Raw genomic sequence first — 26046 nt, forward strand, 5'->3', positions numbered from 1 at the left:
TTTCAAGTGCGACTTGTTTTTTGGCTTGGTCTGTTTTCGAGGATCTTTCACATTTTTATTCCAGGAGTGTCTTTTAGCGGTATCATAAAATTTGTGCGTGTGCACGTGCGACCGCGTTTGCGCGTGGAGGGGAGCGCAATTATCTGTTGCAAGTGTTTATTCTTCTTTTTTTGTTTTTTGGCCTCGTGGCGTTCTGTAAGGTCAAAACTAAGGGTCTGGACACCTCAAAAGACATCTGTAAAGAGCACGGCCGACTTACTTCCCCGTCCTTCCCTAATCCGATGAGACCGATGACCTCGCTGTCTGGTCTCCTTCCCCAAACAACCCAACCCAACCTCTGTAAAATTTTCCATAGGAAGTACGTGCCTTGATTTTTTTTCTTGTCCGGAAATGATGTGCGCTTAACCTTTACTGTCTGTGCTTCATAATGTTGCACCATGGACTCTTCTCACGTCACAGTTCGACGTGCATTACGGTCTAAGTGCGCCTAATAAGTGTTCTGCGCACGCTTGTGATCGTCCGACAGCCGCCGTGTGTCCATCGCTTACTGCCTGTTCTATAGCCGAGGTCATCACGAATTATATTCTACGCAGATTTGTGATTATTTGTGATTAGTATTGAATAACGGGACAATTTTTATCAAGAGTGATGACGCGGGAAGCATGGATTCTCTCATTGACTGCAGTTTCACTGTCCCACTTCGGATACAAATTGGTCTTCCAAGCAGCTTTTCACCGTTGGTATTATCTGTAGTGTCTGAATCTTTACCCTATTCGTAAAGTCTCTCTGAACTTGAATTCTGTGGTAGATGACAGATGGTAGATGACAGATGTTTTCCCTCTCCTCTTACTACAAACAACTACAGGACATTTGTGAAACGTGGCTCGGTGGCTCAGTGACTGCCACACTACGAATCAAGAGTGCAGAGTTCAATCCCCGATCGAACCTACGAGTTTTTCTGTCATTGATCACTTCTTCCACCTGTCTCTGCAATGTGTTAGTGCGAAAAGTAAAAAGATGTTCCGTAGTTTCAAGTCTATGTTAAATTTTAAGTTTCCTATGACAGGTTGAGTACGTCAGTTCGAAGATAAATGATCTACTAGTGGGTAACCTCGGAAGCGCCATGAGGCTGTTCGTCGTTGATGCTGTTGCATATACAGGCGTAGCAATGCCATAGAATTGAAGCGGCACGCAAAAAGAGCTGCAGAGGGGCGACGCTTCGTTCAGGGATTGGCAGCTGCCTTTCAAAATGAATAGATGTAGCGAAAAAAATGGGTGGAAATATCCGTTGCTGTAGGATTACACGATTGGAGAACAAATACTGGGAGCAGTCATTTTCATTAAATACTCGGGAGCGATTTCAAGTGAAACCAGCGTATAAAACTAATTTCAGGAAGGCAAATATCAGACAGACTGGAGGTATCCTTAGAAAGTGTACCCCACACAGGAGGAAGCTTACAAAATACTCGTTCGGCCGTCACATGAGTGTTACACGTTAGTCTGAGGCAGTCATCATCTAAGACACAAAGAAGAGAAGCGCGTTTCGTTACAGGTTCGTTGCGTAAACGCGATAGCCTCACTGAGACGCTTATCCAACTCCAGTGGCAGAAGTTACAAGAGAGGCATTGAGCATCACGGTGTGGTTTTCTATTAAAATTCAGAGAGCGTACATTCTTACAAGGGTCAACAAAAACATTGCTTTATATATCTCGAGAAAAAACCATGATGATAAAATCAGAAATTCGAGTCACACGGAGGCCTACCAAAGATCTTTCTTTCAGTGTACTAATTGTGACTAGAACAGTAAAGAGAGAAACGACAGTGGTATATGAAGTACCCTCCGCCATACGCCGTAAGCTAGCTTGCAGAATATAGATGTAGACATAAAGGGCAGAGGAAGGAAATGGCAGAACACCCCCAAAATGACCGTGCCTAGTAAAGCACTGCAGTTTTCGAACATTTTGGTTGACGACATCTCCACGGAAATAGCTACACTGTAACTATTACTAAATAAGTAAATCTCTTACGTCGAGGCAATGACTTGTTCCCACGTCCACGAAGCTGTGCTCCGTCAGAGCGCTGAAAAAAAATATGGGCTAACTTGTTACTATCACTCCAATACTATTCTTAACTGTCTGTATCAGCACTTATTTAAACTCTTCCTCAATTTCAGCGAAAATCTTTAAAAATGTTTTGGTCTAAGCATGGTTTACCCTGACCAATTTTAGGTTTCGGCCAAGAATTGTCATATGACAAGTAGTAACCCTTAAGGAAACAGAAAATTTATCTTAGCATATATTTCAGCATAAATGCGTTTCTGGATGACAAGCATTAGTCGTCGGGCCAATATATTCAGTACTAACTGGGAAATAATCGTGAGATTAGAGAGATGAAGCGGTTTCCTACAGAAACAATAAGTCGTATAGTGGAACGATTTCAGATGAAACAAGAGCCACTAAACAACCAAATTGTTTTCAAATCACAGGTTACACTGCCTATCTAGTGCAAAAACAGTTATGGGACGAGAAGTTATCAGCCACCGAGGCTATATAAGCCGCAAAAGATGTACAAGTGATATGAAATTAAATATTTATAAATATCAGATCACGAAAGCTGCCTTCAGTTTCATCAGACGGGAAGGTAAGTTTAAGAACAAAAACCCAGTGCAACTATATCGGGATTTTAGTAGACTTTAAAAACGCAATGAAACAATGCTTCTCTTCTATCTCAAAACTCACTATATTTCCACAAATTTCTCTCAGTTTTCATCTTTCTGTCTGCAAGGATCAGAAAGTTTAGTCATCACCCGTACAGTTTGCCTCTGCTACACTCGCACAAGCCGAACCCTCTCTCTGGGTTCGCTGCAGCGCGCTGTCCAAATTAGTAGCGTCTTCTTCCCCTGCGAAGATTACAGGCTAAGGAACCTTCGGGTCTTAATATGAGGCGGCACCTCTGTAACCTCGTACGCCAAAAAGCCTAACAGCATTTTCATTCTTCTGCGCATTTTCTCTGGAACTTTACCTGAAGGCCAAGCTGCTAAGATCACACGATTACGATGTTTACTGAGAGAGAGGAGCTGCATCAACAGCTGCAACAACAAGAACTAACGCGTTTATATATATAATGACGCTGAAAAATTTCACGTCTTGCCACAGATATGGCACTGATACAATGAAACATTGCCTCCTTGGTACAGAGGCAAAACTCAAACTTACAGTTTATCTGCGCAATAAATTATTCGCATGTTCTGAGTTTTGTTCATTTAAGTAAACCAGAATATCGTTCATTTATGAAACTGTTTTGGACGTTTCATCGCATCAGAAATTATACGTGCATGAAGTTTTATTGAAGAGTATGCTCCTTCATTTTAAATAGTTAAAAATGGGCAGCAAAATCCAACATGGCCGTTCTTATACTAAAGAAGGAAGATTAAGGTTTAGTGTCTCGTCAGCGTTATAGGTGACTCACAAACTAGGACTAGGGAAGTACGGGGAAGGAAACCTGCAGTGCCATTAACAAAAGAACTCTCCCGGGATTTGCCTGAAGCGACTGAGGAAAAAACGGATGGCCGGAAGGAGATTTGAATCGCTGAACTCTTGAATGTGGGTGTGTCCAGGAGTCTCCGCCACTGCGTCACCTCGCTGCGTTCGCTTCAAGAACCTCCACGTGAAGAGCTACCCAAGAATGTGCACGATGCGGTCTTTTATCTTGACAATGCACCTCTCCACAAAATTGTTTCGAGGATTTGACGTTGTTTTGTTGGAACACCCTACCTGCTCATGAGATCTGGGAGCTTCTGAAATCCTCGAATTTCCACATCTACAGCCGTTTGGCCGTAGCTGTGGATGGGTGTTATGCAGAGATCTAGAATCGCACTCCGAGCGTGGAAAGTGTTCTCTAGAATAATGTTCGAAAAGCTGCACTGGCGTAAAAGCGGAATATTTCGAAAAAATTGTGTATCTTCCTCATAGGCTTTCGCTGAAAAGCCGAGTCATGGCTGGATTTTCACTCTTATATATTGACGTTTTCTTCGTGTGAATAGCGATGAATGAATATTTTCAATATCTAGCGCTTATAACTCTGCTCAAAGATTTGCTAGTTTTGTTTCTCTGCTCACACTGCTTGAACATATTTATGCTACTAAAAAGCCTTAATTTCTCATGGTTCATGGAGCAGTGAAACTTATTTTTAGTACATATCTACCTATTGCAGTATTTAGAACACACAAAATTCCTCTTCATTTGGGCCTATTAACTCTTTACCCCTTGTTAAGAACTGCATTATGCAGTACACACTTGTAACGGTGTATTTTATTAGCGACGGTCGATTTCGGTCTAGGATCAGACCATCATCGGATCAAAAACCATCTCTGCTATGCATTTGCCTAATTGGAATAACAGTTACAAGATGTACACAGTTCCATCATTGATGTTAGCTGTATATTGTAATATTATGCCCAATTCTGCCTGATCCTACAGCGACATGGATAATAAAATATACCATTACAGCTATGTATTGCGCCCATCCATTAAAACTGTACACACCACCTCCATAAAAAATTTTTTATTCTTTATTTGTGGAACGCTAATTACAGCGGCCCGCATGCTTTTGATCATCACTTATGACGTAACAGTGAAGCTTGGCGTTACTGAAGTACGAGAAAAATTGGTATCCATGTAGCGAAGAACCTTTTCAGTGTTTTAATTGGTTTCAGTAAATAATGAAACATTATATTCGTATTTACATAAAACACTGCAGCACCATCGGGGAGCCTGAAAATCCCGTGGAACTTACGAACTGCTGTTGGTGATATTGTATCACATTCATCACGTGAACTACGTGCTTAGTGATGCGAAATTTTTCCAATTCACTTTAACACAGAGACTGTTGTATGGAGTTTATTTTCAACGTTCTCCACTTCTTTTTAAGCTTCCCAGTTATGCTTTAGTACTCACTGTTTTGACCTGCACACATAAAAAAATGAAATAAAAGGAGAAGAGGAAGGCTGCGAAGCATGCAGTTCATGAGGAGGTAAGGTTGGTCTCGTCTGCAGCAACTAACATTGATCCGAAAGCAGCATAAGCTCTACATGGACTATCTCGCAAGTGGCGAAGGACAATTCTGGTACAAGCGTAATTTTTCCCCTTCTCTGTTCCATTTGCGAACGGCGGTTAACATCCGAGAGAGCTCTAATTTACTTTATATTCTCGTCGTGGTCACTTCACGAGACTTTCCTTGTAACGTAAGCTTTTGGAATGTCAACAGTAAGCTCTTCATGACACACAACCCCTTTCTTGTAGAGTGTGCCATTGGGATTTGTTGAACATCTCGGTAACGTTCTCGAACAGACTAAACGGCACAGTGACTAAACGTACCAGTCTTAGTTGGATGTTCTCTATCTCTTCTATTTATCCCAGACTGACATGACAAGCAGTACTCAAAAATCGGCTGAAGACGCGTTTCGTAAGCTACTTCTTTCGTGCATAAACTAGATTTCCTTAAGATTACTCCAATGACTCTCAGCTTGGCATCTGCTTTTCCTATAACTACTTTTGTGTGGCCGTTTTACTTTAGGAGCCAAACATCCTTGCCTCAGTGGTAACACCGGATCCCGTCGATCACCGAAGTTCAGCGTTGTCGGGCTTGGCTAGCACTTGGCTGGGTCATCGTCTTGGTCTGCACAGTGCTGTTGGCAAGCGCGGTGCAATCAGCCCTTGTGTGGCCAATTGAGAAGCTACTTGATTGAGAAGTAGCGGCTCCGGTCACGAAAACTGACAACGGCCGGGAGTGCGGCGTGCTGCCAAAATGCCACTCCGTATCCGCATCCGGGGACGCCTAAGGGCTGAGGATGACACGACGGCCGGTTGGTACCGTTGGGCCTTCAAGGCCTGTTCGGTTGATGTTTGTTTGGTTTACTTTAGGACGCTTCAGACGGTTACCTCTAGGTATTTTATGATTGTTACTGCTTCCAGTGATTTACTGCTAAGAGCGTAATCCAACAGGAATGAATACCTTGACCTATTTATGCGCAATAAGTTACATTTATTTATTTGAAGGCAGGTCCTGCATTAATTTTCAATCCTCTGCAGGTCTTCCTAGATTTCGCTACAGACTTCTGGCGTTGCAACCTTCGTATCGATAACAGCATCGTCTACGAACTGCCTCATTCTGCCTACGCCTTTGTTCACTATATCATTAGTTTGTATTGTAAAAAGTAATGATCCAGAAGTAACGATCCTGTAACACATTGTGGGGTACTCCGTAAATTACCGTTACGTCTGTTGATTTCGTCCCTTTAAGAACTTCTTGAGTTCTGTCTGCAACGTGCTGAATCGTGTCAAAAATTAGAACACTACCTACATCTACATGATAACACTGCAGTTCACAATTAGTTGTTTGGCAGAGGGTTCGTAGAATCACTTTGTCTATTTCTATATAGTTTCACTCTCGTGTAGCACATGGGGAAAATGAGCATCTAAATATTTCCGAGCGAGTTCCGATTAATTTCGTGTCGAGAGTCATTTCATCACAAATAGGTGGAAAGTCAACAAAATATTTTAGCTTTCGGAGGGGAAAGTTGGCGACTGGAAACGTATGAAAAGATATAGACGCGAAGAAAAACACCGTTATTTAAATGAGGAAATTATTAGTGAAAGTTTTGATGGAAGGAAAGGAGTTTGTATTAGGGGGGTCGGAGAGTGGAGTGTCTAAGATTTGCAGCCGACATGATAGTGATTGCAGAGAGTGCAACAGAGATGGAACAAATGTTAGATGATCTAAACACAAAATTAGAAGAATATGGAATGAAGATTAACAAGAAGAAAATGAAAGGCATGGCAATCGGAGGAAAAGAGGTAAAATGCCGTATGAAAAGAGGGGAGAGGAAATAGAGCAAGTGAATAACTTCAATGACTTGGGAAGTGTAATAATGGATGATATGTATTGCTGAACAGAAATCAGGAAATGAATTGCAATGGAAAAGAAGGATTCAAGAGGAAACAGAAATTACTTTGTGGACCACTAAACAACGATCTGAGGAAAAGGCTTGCCAAATGTTTCATCTAGAGCGTTGCACTATATGGTGCGGAGACCTGGACATTGAGGAAGGAAGATGTAAGAAGATTGGAGGTACCAGAGATGTGGATATGGAGAAGAATGGTAAAAGTGAAATAGGAAGACCGAGTAAGGAATGAAGAAGTATTAAGAAGAGTTGGAGAAGAAAGAAACATGATGAAAGTCATCAGAAAGAGAAAATGGAACTGGATTGGACATTGTTTGAGGAGGGACTGTTTATTGAAGGAAGGAATAGAAGGAATGGCGGAGGGAAAAAGGGGAAGAGGAAAAAGAAGATATCAAATGCTGGACAATATCAAAGGAGGCAAATATTCAGAAATGAAAAGACTGGCTACGGACAGACAAAAATGGAAGAGGCTTAACCCACGACAAGACCTGCCGTAAGGCAGAATACCATACACTACTACTAAACGATTAGCGTACCAGGTCGCGTACCGTATTCGTTGACACTCTCTCCCCTGCTTCGTGGAAGTATAAAACGAGTTGCCCTTCTTCAAACGTTCTGTTAAGCGTCCCATACTACGTAGCAATACTCCAGAATAGAAAGTCAAACGTGAAGTAGCCAGTCTGACTGCCAGATTTGTTGCAATTTCTGAATGTTCTGCGAATAAATCGCAATCTTTAATTCGTGCTCCCCACAGCATTTTCTATTTCATAGTTGCAATTTATGTTGTTCATAACTGTAATCCCTAATTGTTCACTAAATCAGACATCACAGATCGGTGGAAGGTTTCGAGTGTCGCTAAGCGCTGGAGTGTTGGAGAGCGCCGACAGCGCTGGACAATGTACGTGGGCGCATCGACACGTGTGACCTGTGTTAATGATTTGCAAGCCGCGTGGCGGTTTCCGGGTCTTGCACCTCGATATGCTGCCTACAGGCCACTCACGTCTTACACCGCCAGCAAATGTTAATATACGTCGAGAGTTTTAGTGTCACCTTCACATTCAGACGATGTTATCTAGTACCTTCAATTGTGGTACGATATGTCATTTCGTTTTATAAACACAATTCGGTAAAAAAATATCTATAGAAAAAGAAGTGCCGCCGTAACATATTCACTGCGGATCGGTAGTCTAAGATTCAGTTCCCGTACCTCAGCTCCTTACAGATTTTCCTTTGTGTCCATAAAATGTTACTGATCGTTCCATCTACAGCTCTACAATCAATTCCTTCGTACTTCTTAAGAAAAGTGAGCTACGGCGGAACCTAAATCTGTCTCTGTGGTCAAAATATCTGAAGGCAAACATTAACAAGAGTGTAATGTGTGTGTGTGTGTGTGTGTGTGTGTGTGTGTGTGAGAGAGAGAGAGAGAGAGAGAGAGAGAGAGAGATGGGGGTCATAAAATTACAGTTATTGTTAGACTACGACTCCCAGACAATGTCTTATGTTTCTTGTGCCGAAAACAATAAGCGGTATCGTGCTAATAGAGTCAAACAATTGGCCTCAGTGATAGGAGCTTTCGTTCACATGCATTTCGCAGCTAGTCGATATTGCCGCAATGTAACGACTACTCAGACGTTTTCACCGATTCAGTGTCAACTATGAAAGCACAATTAACCTACTTGACACCACAGCAATATCGTGTCAAATGCCGTAAGTACTACAATTAATTATTACAAATGAAAGCAAAAAGCAAATAAAGGCTGAAGCAAACTTTTAAGCGGTAGGTGCAATACTTCCGAGCAGCGTAATGTGGCACCAGGTATCGGCTATTGCACAATCTCATCGTATACACATTTACTCGAGAACGTTCAAGAAAACGACGCAAGCAGTTGCGCTTTGCCATCCACTTAACCACGATTTTATAAATTATGCATTATTTTTGTGTTAATAACCGGTATACTAGAGGTGTACTGCCTGTGTAACAGCAAACGGACGTTTCCAATTTACCTTGTAGGACAATCCGCCGACTATCTGCAGTCTTCTGGGCCAATGGAAGAGGTATTTTGAGTAGGTGCTGTCCTAGAACTCTTAGGTATTACAAAAAGTCGTTTTAGAACCGACAAGTGCTGATAATTAAATAAAACTTTATTAGTTGCTCGTTTCTATCATCTGAATACCTTCGGGTGGAACAAAAGAATTTACAGCAGTCTACATGGTAATGTTCTCATTGTTGGGTCATACAACTTAAAAGCCCTCCTGAGTTACTGCCTTGAATGGTAAAATGCATTATAGTTAACAGCAACATTATACAACTTACAGAAGTGACTGAAGTTTGCTTTTATTTTATTTGACACCACAATAAGAACGTTGCCATGTAGTCTGTTGCTAACTATGTTCGAAACCGGTAGTTAATATTTATTTCATCAACAGATCTTAGGAATTAGGGTCTGAAATATCGCTTTTTTAAACATTCAGGATGCTACGTAAACATTACAACCATTTTAAAAACGCTGACGTTACTAAACAGTTATACTAAATTGTTTAGTCTATTAAGGAATTTCACCTCTAACTGCCCTCAGTGTCGACGGGCGTGTAGCCGCACCCCGTCCCATTCCTTTCTCGCACAGTTCATCATCATAAAGAGCGCATATCTGCAGCGTTAATGATAAAGTCGCAAATGGTGTGATGACTGGCGAACTGTGCTAGTCATATACTACGTCAGAATGTAAGGACTAATAAAAAGTGCAGGGCATAGTCCTGGAGAGTGGCACATAAGGAAACTAAAAGAGGCGATTCGACCCCATTTAAGTTGTATACTGGCACTCTGTTCTGGACTTTGACATCCTTTTAATTCTAGAAATGCAGCTTCAGCTTGTCATTATGGCAGAAGGAAACAACCACGGCTTTACCTAAAGTCTTGTTCCGGTTGCTTCTGTGACTAATACTTAAATGTCCTTAGCTACGTAAATGCAACCTGAATGAGATCTAACATTTTGACTATCAATATTAGAGGATGGAATGAAAAAAAGTGGTGATAGTGGAAGAGTTTTCTACAAATGGTTCCTCGCGCTGGTCTCAACAGAAAAGTAAAGACCGTTACGTTCGGAAAGCTGCAAGCCTAGAAAAAAATCTATTTTTTGCAGTTTAAAAAATGTTTAAATGTGTGTGAAATCTTATGGGACTAAACTGCTAGGGTCGTCAGTCCCTAAGCTTACACACTACTTAAACTAAATTATCCTAAGGACAAACACACACACCCATGCCCGAGGGAGGACTCGAACCTCCGCCGGGACCAGCCGCACAGTCCATGACTGCAGCGCCTTAGACCGCTCGACTAATCCCGTGCGGCCTATTTTTTGCAGTCTCCACCATGCTCAAGACAGACGAAACGTACGAATCCGACATACATAAAATAAAATAGTCTACGTCGCGGTGGGTCATTTAAATTCCGGTAAGAATTTTCATCGGACTTTTATCAGATCACTGGGTTGCACAACACATGAAACTTAACAAAAGAGTTATATTACTCTTGTAATCAGGATGTATGTTTCTCACTGTCATTATATTTAAGTACTTCAGTCAGTTCCTGCTTCTAGTTGGCATCATATCATATTTTCGTTACTTCGGCAATGCTTTTTCTGGTGTATGTTTCCGTCATACTGGACTGATACACCATAAAAATTCAGTTTACGCTGTCAAGATTAGGGATCTTTCGAAATTTATGAAGAGAAATTTACAGAAGTTATTAGCAAAAACAGTTTTGTGGCAGAATACTATCGCTGAAAGAAGATTAACATAGAATCGATAATCAAGAGGCGAGAGGAAACAATGAAGACGCTAAATCGCATTATTTATTTACAAATAACGTTTCTGTCAGTATGTGCGAAACGATTAGTATAGGTAACGTGGAAATATTATAAGTCTATTACAACGTCAGACTTACGGATCTATAACTCTCATATTCATAACATACAAAATTTTCTGCCACTATTGTAGGCCATTTGAAATTGTAAATTTAAGTCTTGAACCGAAGAAATCTTTGTGTGACCGTCAATGGTAACGATGTTCTCCGGATACCACGCAGAATTAATTACACATCCCCTCCCATTCACATTCTGTTGGCATATTTTTGTCAATAAGATAGTTGCCTAGTGATCGGGCTGTCATAGAGCAAGCCTCATTAGCTAAGAAAGAAAATATCCCATACATATGAGATACCATCACTATTTGCTTCTTTTTCGTTCTCGAAGGCTGCATAGTTGAAACACCAGTTATTGTTTCTCTTTAGCAGTTTATAATTTTGATGCTTACAGAACAAGTGTTTCGAGGTGTGTACCATGATCGTAAGAATGTGCCTATAACGAAAGCTATCGACACTTGAAGAGCAGCCTTTCTGACTACGTCGTGCAGATGGTTGTCTGAACTTCCACTACAATGTGTGAATCACGACCTTGATGCTTTCGTGCGGACATCACCAACCTGTCACAATTCGCACTGATCTTCCCGTCTCTCCGCAATTCCGATTAAAATTCGCACAGATGGGAAAAATATTCAAAAGTGACGAATGGACGGCCACGATTTGGTGATTTTACTGGGATTTGTTTTATTACTTGTCATATTTTCAGTATCTGAAATGTGTGTAACTTATGCTGACGCCAGAGGTATTTAATAATACTAATGCCTACCTGACAAAGTGGTGCAGAACCTGTCACAAGGAGAGAGCGAGCAAAAGACCCAAATTAAATTCTAACAGATGATGACAGTCCCTACATTATTATGTGGTTCACAAGAGCTTGGCCCCACGTACAAAAGACTATGTAAATACAAACATTTGAAAAGTTCTTCGCAGTAGAGTACATAAAATCAAGAGTAACTGTATCGGGAGAGGAAGGAAGTTACAGAAAAGGTTTTCCATTTTTATGCTATTTTGAGGCGTCTGTCCAGATTGTAAGCGACAAATTCAAACTATGCGCCATTCTTGATACTCAAATCTGGAGCTGCATTTCCCAGGCAGTGTGATATCTACTACGCTCTCGAAACATGTCCACCTCACCGACTGAAAGCTTCTGCAGGTGACCACAGGCTTCTTATTGCCGTGGTTAGCACTGCGTGAATGTTCGGGTGGTGTAACAGGTAACGAGTTGCCTTGCAAAAGGCAGGTTCGATTACCTGTTTGGCACTCAGTTTTTGAAGAAGATAAAATGGAAAGAACATGCTCTGAGAATGAATGAGACCGGAATTCTGAGGCATATTCTGAGAAGGTAAGACACCGGAACAAGCCCTTGATACCTATGGCTAAATGCAGGATCATCTGACACGGGGGCCAAAATTTAGATCACAGTTTGACCTCTAAACTCCTGAAATCGTATTGGATTCACAGGCTGACAAGGGATAAGGAAGTACAGGGATGCTCTTTGTTTACTGAGAGTAAGGAATGCATATGAGAAACCAGACAACACAGACAAAAACATAATAAGGCCAGGCAGCATGCTCAAAGAAAAAGCATTTGTACCGCTCTCAGAAAAGCCTGCCGCCCATCCCAGCCTTGGTCACTGCGATCGAGCGGCAGCCTTCCCAGGTCACCGTCGCCATGGAAACTACCGTCACAACACTTCTGCAGTAAGGCTGGTAACCTCCATTATCAATGCTTATCTCTCCGTTCAGGATATTCTCAGCTCAAAACGTGCTGCGTATATTCTGTGCTAGCGTGCATTGTAGCACGTCAAGCGCACGCTGTCAATCTCTTCTTATTGTTATTTCCGCTATTCTCGCAATAGAACAGAAAAGCTAGCATTAACAAAGAAAAAAGATATTGGTTGAGAAATGGTATGCTGTGACTCCGAGCAAAAAGCGCGCCTCCATGACAACAGCTGAAAGCGGCACGCAAAGAAAAAAATTAAAGCACAACGTTATATATCTAATGCAAATATATATAACAAACCAGAAAGTAAAAGTTGAACTATACATACTGTAACCTGAAAGCATGCTCTCAAAACCTAAATGACTGTTCATCTGCACTATCATTACACCAGCCAACAAAAATTCAACTATTAGATTGTGCAACATGCTTAGCATGCTTTTCAGAATACGAAAAGTTACATAAAAAACACCTATGATGACGTCAAGCACTTTATCAAAAATTTAGGCACACAGATGGAATTAAAAATGTTGCTGTCTTTCATGAGCCTAAATTTCTAATAACTGTTTATAGTTTACCTGGTATCAATCCGACTAGTATTTACTTCAAACTCGAAAAGTCGTTTCCTGACACCTATACCATCCAAATTTCAAAGACGGCAAAACTTTTAAATTTGTAGAATACATTTTCCTATATCACAACAAAGGATAAACATATCTGGAAGTAGTTATCAGTTATTCTACAAGCTACTTCAGAACACTTACCAAGTAATGGATGTCTTAGCTTAGGCCTAACAAGGCAAAGGAAACGATCACGTAAAAGAGAGTCGCTCTACCGCCGGCACGAAACGCGTATTGTGTAAATCGGAAATTCGCTATTGCAACTTCAGCTCTACTGCGGACGCGCACAGCTAACGTTCGCGACCTGCCCGAACAGCTCCACAACACACAAGTGCTTGAATCTCTGAGCTTCTTATTCGTTGAAACAGCCAGCGAAACCAGGAGCCCTCTACTGCTCATTGTGCGAACTACGTCACTGCCAACATCGAAAAAACTAAGAATTAGTCGCGTAGAATTTAAATATATAACAAACGTGTAGTTTTCTAATTATTCTCCAAGTTTTCTCAGCAAACTATCATAATGTTCATCTTGTAAGAGCATTAAATTAAAACGTAAACTGCTCCTCTAATGTTGAGCGTTTCGAGTCGTCAGTGGCACCTAGCGGCGTGTTTGTGTACTAAAGCGCGACTGATACTCTCTGCCAGTCCAAATTTTGGCGGAAAAGGTAAGGAAATAAATTTCAGTAGTTTAAGCTCAGAAAAAAGTCTTTACCCAGATCCTACTCCTTTATTAACAAACATTTGTCCCCCAAAAAGCTGTTAAGAGATTCCCGTTCAATTGAAGACAAAACGAAGTTAATTCCCTTCGTTCTCTGACCGGCGAGCAATAGTATCTTCGGCCATAAAATCTATAAATTAACATTATTTATTATAATCATTTCTCTGACTTCCCTACAAATGCATTTGATGGAAGAACGGCCTGTGGCTTTATACTCTATGCAAACAAATTGTTTATACTGTTTGTCAGTAAAGCAGCAAACGTGTTACGCTAAAGATGAAAGCGTCCTAAACCATCAGTAAACTGTGATGTTACTGGTTTATGCTTTCAGTCGTATGCAGAATTCGTTAATGAGCTACTTTTCACCATTTTGGTCACCGTCACCGTTTCTCGTATTTTCTTCTGCTACAGTGCCTAGGAATAAATCGTTAAAAATCCTATACCGTGTTAATGAATGAAAACTCATCTGGGTCACCTAAGCTTGCTCTTAATATAGTGGGGCACGATGTGTGTAACACAGTACTCACAAAACCTCTAGTCCCAAAAAACAACTACTCAAAATGCATAAAAGGATCTTTGTTTTTGAGGTCCACTTCGCGTTTGAACTATAGCCTGAAACTGTCAGTTTGGTGAACCAGTGCCGAATTTTGTAAAGTGCATTACACAGTCACTCCTCCCTCCCCACATGCACCTGTTACTTGAGATAAAACTATTCTAGCAGTTTGCAACTAATTAAAGCGTATTACATACCAATCGCTTTGAAGACGACGTCAGTGACTGGGCGGTTCGATATTAAGTTGTCATTTTTCCAAGATCTGCAGTTATTACATCCCAAGCCGAAGCTACAACCCTGCAAAATAAATATTATAGCAAAAAACAACAAATTCTTGAGCAACGGAACTTATAATATTTGAATGTCAAAAGTACTTACCGATATTTTCTGCTGTGAGACTTATCCTTTGGCGGCATTGTTTTCTTTGCACGTTTTTAGATCGCTGTTCGACTGGAATCGGGAGCCGTCGAGCCTCTTCTATCCACGGTGATGTATCGTTGAAAGGCTGCAAACAAGCAAGCTACCAACAGTGTAGCAAGGTTCTCGTTGCCTTATTGCTGAACGACGATTTGAGACGTGCCGCATCTTCTCCGTACACCGTAAGTGACCATGTAATTTAAAACTCATTGTCAGCAGAAGAACAAAACATCGCCGAGAGGAGAGTTGAAATCATAAATGTGAACGCTGGCCTTCCCAATATTAAGGGTCTGTCAGAAATTGCCATGTTTTATGATTATTGTTATAACAGCAAGTGTTCATGTTCCACGTAGCGCAATACGTACGATACTATAAAATTATTTCTATGGTAAGATCGCTAGATAAACAAAGATTGAGAGCAGTCGAAACTCCGAGAAGGAGCACAGATACATCTACATACAGTGTTTGAAAGTTCCTCCACATCTGAGACGTACTACAAGTGCACATCTAAGACGTGCAAGTGCGGTGTAAGAACCTATGCTAGAGACTAAATGTTTCCCAGCTACAGGAACATGCGGTAAAACAGCATATTATACTTACTTGGGTCTGCTAAATAAGGGAACCGTAGAGATGTGATGTGTGAGTCTGGTGATTACCATTCGTTGTTTGGACATTCCTCAGCAGTTTGAGGCAAGAAAATTAAGTGCAATTTAATGTCTTTTAAGTACGCTTGTGAATTTATAAGGCTGCAATGTAAACTATCAAAAATAGGAAACTTTATCCAGTGTCTCGAGTTCAGAGTATCGTGACTGTACTCATTATATCCCATGCTCGGAAACCAGTCTTACCACCTTCACTTTAAACTACCGTTAATATGTTTCACAAAATATGAATGTTTACAGTTATGATCAAATTTGTCTTATTAACAGAAGATGCAAATAATGAAACTCCAAATATTAATAAGATATTAAATGGACACTTGAGTAAGTGGTCAACATCTCAAGTACTGAAGCAGTAGATTTCCGTCTCGCAGAATGTAAGTACTACTTTTCGTATCCACGCTCCGCTGCAAACGCAGGACATTTACTGGCCAAACTGCACACTGATTTCACGTCAGAGTCACTGGTTTGAGACATATCAGAAGGTAGTCTATCAACAGAAAAACAATATCCAAAGTTTTAGTATAATTTATGAGCAACTTTCTTTACAGGTTTTCTGTTGCTTGCCTTGGTAAACAGTCTTTGAACTTTTATTCGTTCTCCCCATACTGTTCACAGTGAAATGGGAACTGATGATACCTTGATTCGAGAACAGAGAGTTGAGAAGTAGCTACAGCACAACTCATTTGGAATGGACGGAATTCGAACGTCCATTTTGGCGAAAGGTTTCCGAGCGTTCCCTAAATCGCTTAAGATGAATGCTAGAACGGCTCCAAAAACTTGCCGCACCCATGTCCACACACCATTAACTCATCTTAAAATTGAGCTAGATATATGCCTTTACTGAACTTTACGTCAACGAGACAACATCCAACGTTCCTTTTATGGGTACCGAACAGCATCTTCCTTGTCATGTTATATTTTTTCTGTAGCATAAAAAAAAGACAAGTAGTGATAGTGGGTAAAATGATTTCCGCCATTTTTATCGCTGACCGATGATTGACTGCACTTTGTTTGCACTCATAGTTGTTAAAACTAGATTTGGAAGTTTTGTAATCTTATTTCGGTGCAGTGTGAAACACTATACAGCGCTAAAGGAGACTTGTCGACAAAAATATGGAGATGGGAAAACAAAGATAACAGTACTTTTCAGTTGCTGGTGTTGTGGTACTATGGTTTGGCTTAACGACACTGTTTGCACTATATAATTTTATAAACAAATTAATTTTCGTTGCATCTGGGTTTGACAGCAGGTATAGTTGTTAGGAACAAAGACCCTCAGGAATAATAAGACTTATTGTAACTGAGCCTAATGTACGCCCCACGCACCCGCCGCGGTGGTGGAGCAGATCACGGATGGAGTGGATGACAATATCACACACACACACACACACACACACACACACACACACACACACACACAAGAATGATTAGGAACTAGCGTATGGCACGTATCTTCAAGACTTGAAACTCGCCCCGAGAAGATACGGACGTGTCCAAGAAAATGGCGAGCCCCTTCCATCTAGTCTTCCTGTCCAACAGTCCTATCATCAGTGCTGCCGCTAAGGCAGGGGCATGTCGTATTGCCGTCACTGTTTTCCAGCAGTTGCTTCTTTATGGCCTAATAACGACTTTCATGTTTTTGGTGAGGATTAAGATGAGAAGGACCATGGATAGCCTGCTTGCCGTTTCTTCTTCGTTCACCGCACTTAAACAGTACCTTTACACTCTGTAGTAATCTTGGTAAAGGAAAGGAAACGAATTAAATCAGGCGAAGCTGAGGGAATTACAGCGGAAAATGAGAGGCTACAGGTAGAAGATGACTTTTGTTGCTTTGGTATACGGTCAGAAAAATAAGTGACGATGACTAGGGTAAAGAGGATATAAAACCGTTTCTGAAAATAGAGAACTTTGTTAACACCGAATATAACTTTCAGAGTTAGGAAACCTTTCCGAACGTATTTTTCTGAAGTGTATGAAAGTGAAATGTGGACGATAAACAGTTTAGACAAAAAGAAAATTTAAGAGAACGAACAGCCTTGGTTGTAAAACTGGATTTTTTGGAATGAGATATTCACTCTGCAGTGGAGTGTATGCTGATATGAAGCTTCCTGGCAGGTTGAAAGTGTGTGCCGGACCGAGACTCGGACTCGGGACTTCTGCCTTTCGCGTGCAAGTGCTCCACCGACCGCGAAAGGCAAAAGTCCCGCGTTCGAGTCTCGGTGCGGCACACAGTTTTAATCTGGATGATGATGATGTTTGGTTTGTGGGGCGCCCAACTGCGTGGTTATCAGCGCCCGTACAATTTCCCAATCTTTGCTCAGTCCAATTTCGCCACTTTCCTGGATGATGATGAAATGATGAGGACAACACAAACACCCAGTCATCTCGAGGCAGGTGAAAATCCCTGACCCCGCCGGGAATCGAACCCGGGACCCCGTGCTCGGGAAGCGAGAACGCTACCGCGAGACCACCAGCGGCGGACACAGTTTTAATCTGCCGAGAAGTTTCATATCAGCGTAGATTCCGATGCAGAGTGAAAATCTCATTCTGGAAACATTCCCACGGCTGTGGCTAAGCCATGTCTCCGCAATATCCTTTCTCCCAGGAGCGCTAAATCTGCAAAATTCGCAGAAGAGCTTCTGTGAAATTTGAAAGGTAGGTGACCAAGTGCTGGCAGAATTGAAGGACGGGTCGTGAGTTGTGCTTGAATTTTTTTAATTTTATTTCTCCTTCACTGACGCGTTTCGCCTTATACAAGGCATCTTTCGATTGGTCTACGAGAAAAAATACAAGCTTTCATATAAATGACATGACTCCGATTTAGCAAAATTGGACTAGGAAGAAAAAACAAACAACCACTTGCTTGCAAATATGGTATTAAGCACGCAGGACGCCGCGCATATCCCCCGCAGGAAACAGCCGTGATCAGAATTTGAAAAAACGTTGTTGGTTGTCCTGTAAGGTAAGACTAAAATATATCTAATTATGACGGATAAAATGTTCTGAAGTCAGTAAACAGTCTAATGCACCAAAAGTCCAAAACATACTTTAAAAATTTAAAAATATTTAAACAACTTACTGATATATAAGATGTTAAATACACGAGAAACCGCGCCTAAAACATATGAAAGAATGTTCGAATGTGTGTGAAGTCTTATGGGACTTAACTGCTAAGGTCATCAGTCCCTAAGCTTACACACTACTTAACCTAAATTATCCTAAGGGCAAACACACACACCCATGCCCGAGGGAGGACTCGAACCTCCGCCGGGACCAGGCGCACGGTCCATGACTGCAGTGCCCTTCCCATAGTGCTCAGAGCCATTTGAACCATTTGTTTGCAGTGCCCCAGACCGCTCGGCTAATCCCGCGCGGCCGTATGAAAGCCCCGGCAGGTAGTTTCCCTCGTCAATTTTTTTTCTTGAAAAAAAAAAAAAAATATGGCCTCGCGCGGTGTCCTATAAAACATGTCACCCCGAGAAGAACCAGGAAGTTTAAAAGTAAATAACCGGCATGGTCTCGTAAGAAGTATGTCCCAACCTATGGGTACAGATAGGCAGCAAATTACCTTCGCAGATAGGCGATGCCGTTCACATGGTACTGGGCATAGAGAATGAAAGATTTTGAAATGTGATGCTACAGGAGAATGCTGAAGATTAGTTCGTTACATCGGAAAACTCACAAGAAGGTACTGAATACAACTGGAGAAAAACGACTGAAATACTCAAAGAAGGAATCGGTTGATAGGGTGTATGCTGTGGTACCAACAAATCGTCAGTATGGTAATGGAAGGAAGTCGAGGGGGGGGGGGTATAAATTGTAGAGTGAAACGAAGACTTGACTACAGTAATCACGTTCTAGTTGACATGGTTCAAATGGCTCTGAGCACTATGGAACTTAACTTCTGAGGTCATCAGTCCCCTAGAACTTAGAACTACTTAAACCTAACTAACCTAAGGACTTCACACACATCCATGCCCGTGGCAGGATTCGAACCTGCGACCGAAGCGGTCGCGCAGTTCCATACTGTAGCGCCTAGAACAGCCTAGTTGATATATCTGAGTAGTTATTCAGAGATGAAGAGTCTTGCACAGCGTAGACTGGTATGGAGAGATATGTCAAACCAGTCTTGGGAAAGAAGACCACGACCACGCCAGCTGATTTGATGATCTTATACTCCCAAAACCTCTTCATGAATTCACTACGTTTCTCATCCGTTATTTCTTGCCAGTCATCGTTTTGAACTCTTCCAGGAATCAGTGGTCCATTCTAGTTTTCAAAATTTTAGACTGCTTATTAGGTCTCCGCCTGTAATGTTCATGTCTCGTGAATCTTCTTTATTTTCTTCTAAGCAGCTGCTTTTGATCTGTTTTGAAGTGATAATGTTGAGTAATCTTTTCACGAATTTTATTGTTGTCCATTATATAAATATAATGATAGAATTTGAAGTGTCTCTTGTGCACAGGTATACAGAACTCATCCTTTTGCTCATCTAAGTCGAATGTTCTCCTCTGGATTCAAATTTGATTACCTTGTGTGGGGCCATAACGTTTTCCGTCGCTGTTTTTCAGTATCTGCAAGTTTAGAGTGCCCTCCAACAGTTATGAACGAAAGGAGTCGATATTTTATGTTGTTATTAAATACGCAATCGATAGAGACACTCTCCAAGATGTGATCCTCATCATTTCACAAACAGCAATGACTCGTATGGCCATGTGCACGCAAGTGCACATATGGTTACTGGGCATCATGCACACGTACTCCTGACAGCCAACATGCGGACGACAGAACGAACATGCACTGTGTGCAATGATTAGAATTAACATCTGTAGAACGTGTTCAGTGGCTGCAAGACCAAAATGGAACGTGGGTCTCCCCACACGTAAATCCATTTGTCAGTGGGACAGAACTCTTCGAGACAAGAAGTTTGATTTCAGATGCAGGAAAACATCTCAAAACGCATGTGAATGAAGAGCCCGTGAAACATGTGCTCGAAGGATTCGCTGTAAGTGCACGGGGATATTACCACATTCCTCCATGACACGTTTCCTGAGCGACTGATTGGAAAGCCGGGCTCCCATTGCCTGAGCACGACGGTCTCTCGATCTGACTCTGCTGGGAATTTATAAAAGAAATTGTTCACAGAATGAAGGTTAGAGATCTGGTAGAAAGGAGACAACGTTTCTACAACACAGCAGAGGCCATAACACTTGTCATAGTTACGAAGATGTGGCGAGAAGTGGAGTACTGTTTCGATATCTCTCTAACTACAAACGGTGCCAACGTGCATGAAAAGGCGTGAGCTTATGTGTACAATGTTGGACAAATATTAAAGTTATAAACCTTAATAGGTACTGAAATACAAACAAATGTTTTGTATACATATAGCTCAGAGACCCTGTTTATAGCGCATCTGGTCATTTCGCATTGCGCGGTATTACTGTTCTGTTTTAGTAATTTCAAATGCATTTTGAAGTATCATGGCTCTTTCTAAGTTAGCATTACTGTGCAAACGGGATGGCAGAATGACTAAAGTAACGTATTTGAGAGCGGTATGGCAAAGTAAAGTTCCGCGTTCTGGCTCTAGACAGGCCAATCGCGTTCGACCAACCGCCGTGCCATCTTCTGCTAATGACGTCACTGGATGCGGTATGGAGGGGCGTGTAGCCAGCACACCGCTCTCTCGGTCGCTGTCGGGTTTCTTGACCTTGGAACCGCTACTACTCGGCCGAATAGCACCTCAGTTGGCCTCCCGAGACTGAGTCGTCCCACCAAGAAACAGTCCCAGGCAGTACCGGGAATCGAACCCGCGTCGTCAGCATGACAGTCAGCCGCGCTGACCATTCGCCCCGGAGGCGGCCTCTTTGAGAGAGGACATCTGTAATATCGGACCATATCCCATCTAGAATGAAACCTCCCTGCGACTTTGATGCAGATTTTCCATGTAATCGGTGTGCTTATAAAATAGCTGGAGATCTGCTTTCGCGGCTATTTTGTGTAGTTTTTCTGTGACATTAATTTTCCTTCTTTAGTCTTATTGATCACTGTAGTTTAATATGTTCAGTATTTTTGTTAATATATGTACACCTTAATTTAAATTGCTTAACGCAATACTTTTGGTATAACGAAATCAAAACATATAGAGTATTTTGCATAAGAGTATCTACTGTAATAACAGTCGCAGCTCCAAACATGATACTGGAGAACTGGCACGGCTACGCGGAAGGGTGAATCCTGACAGCACAATTTACTTTCTTTTTCTACCTCCGTGTATGCTGACTTCTTGTGCAATCTATTTCCATGGGTTATATTTATGAAAGGGGAAATTCGTGTTATAAGAATCCGCTGCTGCGATCGCATCTTTGAATAATCTTGTGTGTGTGTGTGGGGGGGGGGGGGGGGAGGGGTAATGCACAGCAACTTGGGGTGTCTCTCACTGGCCACTGTTAAAACACAGCTTCTGTCTCCTGTAAAGACCCTTCGCAGACCGTACATGTGTCATTTGAATTGTTTCAATGCGATGAGTAGATGGTTGTTAAAAATGATCATATATGTATCCACTATCACAAGACGACAAAAGCAGGTATGTGTAGAACTTATACCTCGTCTAGTTCTGATTTGTATTCCAACTCCATGCAAGAAGGTGTACTATCTTATCCAGAACAAGAGGGACGATGCCGGTTCGGAATGACGAAACGAATATTACTAACATGAAAGTGTCATAAAAGTGAATACAAAAAAGCCGAAATAAATTCACACAAGAATAACTTGACCTATTTATCTAAAAAGTGCGATGCGTACTCCCTGTTGTGTTACGAGTCAGGATCGATTTCGTAGTCGTGTTACAGTGTAGGACACGACAGATTTGTTATTCTCAAGCTGATAGAAAATGTAAACGCAGTTTAATCGTGAACGCTAAGACGCTGACTTTTGATTGTTTTGAATATTTTCTTGTACGAGAAACACAAAGTATCTGGGGTTTTGCACCCAGTATTTTGACTTAGACAATGATAGCTTGGAGCTGCACGAAATGGTTTAAGCTCCCCAACCCTCATTTCCCCGACCAATCTTATATTCAATATGTATCACAATTGCTAGCGAAAACTGGTACGAATAAACGTATGCAATAATAGATCCAAAACCATTCCAGTAAATATTCGTTTGCTAGCTAACTGCCATTGTCTAGCCACCACTGGCTTCAGAAACGGTTCACATACGACAGCATGCTCTACCTGATGTGTTCCAAAACGCCGCGCCTCAAGCGTTTTGCATAGCCCTTGGGCCAGAGACCATTTGTATAACCAACACGAGAATCGTTCTTACTGTCACTATCCTACAGTACAACGTCAAAGTTTGAATATTACAAACTTCCTCCTACTTAGGCAAATGGTGCAAATCTGTTCTTTCTTTTTGCATTTTATGTGATATACGGTGAAGCACCATTAGTTCATTGGCGGTTCATTAGCAAACCCACAAAAAGGGTTTTTACCATTTTTTCGTACCACAACCGAGCAGCAGCTCCCGAGACGGCTAAGTACAGTAAACAGCTGAAGTTTCTACAATATATTTCTAAGTTCCCAATCTCGAACGATCTTGAAAGGTTTCTTGATATCTTTATCTGTTTCCGACATTCATAGGTTTAAAATTATCCTACACGTACACTTAAAACACGCACATAACATCTGGAGTGGGGCAAAAACGTAGTTTACAAAGTGACGTAGTATGGAGAAGTATGCTGTGAAGTGTCTCCGTTATCATCAGAACGGTTCCGGGAACCACATGTTGTAGTACTAAAGCACACGCTAATTTTTTGTTGACGTAAAAATCCAGCCTCAGATGTGAAATTAGTTTTGTATTATTTCAGTTTCACATAAGTAAACTAAATTCTTTGCTTATGAGCGACATGGGCAGGTGTGGCACGGAAGAGAAGGGAACCAGCACAAAAAAAGCGAATATGCTTCTGTTTAAAAGACTGACTGAAAAATGGGGTACCAGCTGCCTCAGCACCTTTAAGATTTTTCCCAAAAATTTTGGCATGCGAACATATTTCGCGCTTTATGTTGAGAGAAGAGAGAGTGGCAGTGGCAAAGAGACGGAATAGTAATAAATATTGGGCTACAGTAGGAAGTATCTGTTGTATAGAAAGAGCGAAGGAGACAATTGCAGTGTGAGTGACACCGTGGCAATGGAACCTAGCTGACACAGAACAGTGCTTAGGAAAAGAGTGAAGGAGACAGTGCCAACGGGAGAGGAATAAAAACAATGACAAAGTAGAAGTGGATGAGAGCCAGTGATAATGAGAAAGAGACTCGATGGCAATGACAACGAGGAAGAGAGAGAGAGTGCCAGTGAGAAGGGACAGTAGCAGTGGGAAGGAAGGAATAGATAGAAGCAGTAAGAGAGGGCGGGAGGGAGATAGTGGAAGTAAGAAGAGAAAGTAGGGCAGAAGGAAGGAGAGTGCGGCTTTGAGGCAGGAGACAGTGAGAGAGAGACACAAAGAGATAATGACAATGAATCTGGCTGAGTGAGTGAGTGTGTGAGTGAGTGTGGGCGAGTGGGAGTGGATGAGTATGAATGACTTACAGCGACGGACTAGTGGGTGTAAGCGAGTTAACAGTTAGGGAGCTTGCGGGAATGAAAGGTGAGTTGAATATTAAAAGGAGCGCGAATATGATCGCAAGGGAAAATTTTTCGTAAAATTTTTAATGGAACTGACTAAATAAAATGAGGCAGCTTCTAGCCAATTATTTCCAGACAGAGTCTTTTAAAAACGAGCATATTCTTTTTTTTGTGCTTCAATGGGAGCATTTTTTCACACGTTTATATTTCAAATGTATTTGAAATGTAAATTTTTATATTAAATGTTAAACTAACTGAGCTCAAATTTCACCCATGGTTTGCTTTAACAAGAAATACAAGACTACTTCAGCGCTTTATGTGTTAGAATATACTGTACACTCTTACCTGCTAAAGGAAATGTTCCACGAGTTGTCTTCGGTTTTAGATGTAACAGTGCACTCGTCTCTGTAGCGAATTACAAATTCTTTTATTTGCCCCTGGACTAGACTGTACAATTCATTGCTGCGGTTCTACAACCGTAGTGATGGGAGTGTTGCTTGACCTATCCATCTTGGATTATACTGGGGCATTAGATGATGTTCTTTTACATCAGCAGAAAAATGTGCTGGTACCCTACCATGTTCCACATTCCGCATCGATGAGCGATGTATGAAATTTAGGCCCAAACAGATGGCGACTTAATCGAAAAGTTTGCATCTCAAATGCATTTTAAGGTGGTAGTTATTGTTATCTTCGTTCCAAGACTGCTTAATCTCTGAATAACTACTTTGATCTACGTCCATTTCAACCTACTTTCTGTATTCGAGCCTTGGCCTCCCTCTTGCATTTTAAGCACGCCCCTTGTTCTCTCTCTCTCTCTCTCTCTCTCTCTCTCTCTCTCTCTCTCTCTCTCTTTGACTCTCTCTGAAGAATGATTTATGATTTGATTTATTTGTCTGAACTTCTCGCTTTTGGAGATGGGTGAAAAACGGCTACATCATCCACGGCTTTAAAATTTATTTCTTCTTTTCTGCTAACTCTGTTAGCAACACATTTCACAGACAGTATCCACATAATATGTCGCCGCTACACGTTGTTGGAAAAAGACATCATTATACGACAACTAGTTCAGATGATATGATGTCATAAACGCTAATATGCGTGAAAAATTGCCACATCACGCGTGACGTTTTAATTTAGTACTTCTTCACTATTAACTCTACTGACTACATATTACGCAGAGAGCACCCTCATATACCTCTGGATGCAACTGCAAAATTGTATAACTGTACGTCACGTAGTTCAGGAGATATGACTTCAATAACTCCGTGTTGCGTGAAGTGAAACTGCTGGGCGAAATTCGTTACAGATATACGTGAAATATATGTACAAATTCGTTTGAAAGAACTTCCGGGAAATATATGTGAAATACATTTCAGATGTCCGTACGTGGGCAAAAACAAGGGGAGAAATCTCAACCAAATTTGGTACACATATTAGTCACGATCGGAAAAGACGGAGGGGGAGGTTAAGAATCAAAAGTTTCCTATTGGACTGAGGCTGATAACCAGCAGAAAGAAGGGCGTGGAGTAGATGGATGGACAGAGAGGGAAGGGAGGAGATGGGCAAAGAGAAGCGAAAGGACGACCTGGATGGAGAAAGGAAAGGGGAAGAGGTGGGCAGAGAGTGGGAGGAGAAGAAGATACACAAAAAGAGGGGAAGGAGATGGTATTAGAGGAGGGACAAAATGAACAGAGGGGATGGACAAGATGTACACAGTGGGACGAAGCGCATAGACGGAGTGGTGGGTGATGTGGGAGCAGCGCGCGGGCAGAGTGGGTGGGTGGGGTGGGAGAAGCAGGCGGGCAGAGTGGGTGGGTGGGGTGGGAGAAGCGCGCGGGCAGAGTGAGTGGGTGGGGTGG

General features: G+C 41.6%; 1 protein-coding gene across 7 annotated transcripts in view; it reads right to left on the reverse strand.

The window, feature by feature from the left end:
- LOC126188175 (protein NDRG3) overlaps positions 1-26046 on the reverse strand; it is a 491060-nt gene that overhangs the window by 372030 nt on the left and 92984 nt on the right. For 4 of the 7 annotated variants that reach the window (XM_049929691.1, XM_049929690.1, XM_049929689.1 and 1 more), the window contains exon 1: positions 13361-13567. The exons of 1 other annotated variant lie outside the window; for it this stretch is intronic. The gene's annotated coding sequence lies outside the window, so the exon portion shown is untranslated. Of the gene's footprint in view, positions 1-13360; positions 13568-26046 lie in introns of those variants that run through there. 2 more of the 7 variants (XM_049929695.1, XM_049929696.1) reach the window with 2 other exon arrangements.

This window comes from Schistocerca cancellata, chromosome 5 (genome assembly GCF_023864275.1).
Source record: "Schistocerca cancellata isolate TAMUIC-IGC-003103 chromosome 5, iqSchCanc2.1, whole genome shotgun sequence".
NCBI lineage: Eukaryota > Metazoa > Arthropoda > Insecta > Orthoptera > Acrididae > Schistocerca > Schistocerca cancellata.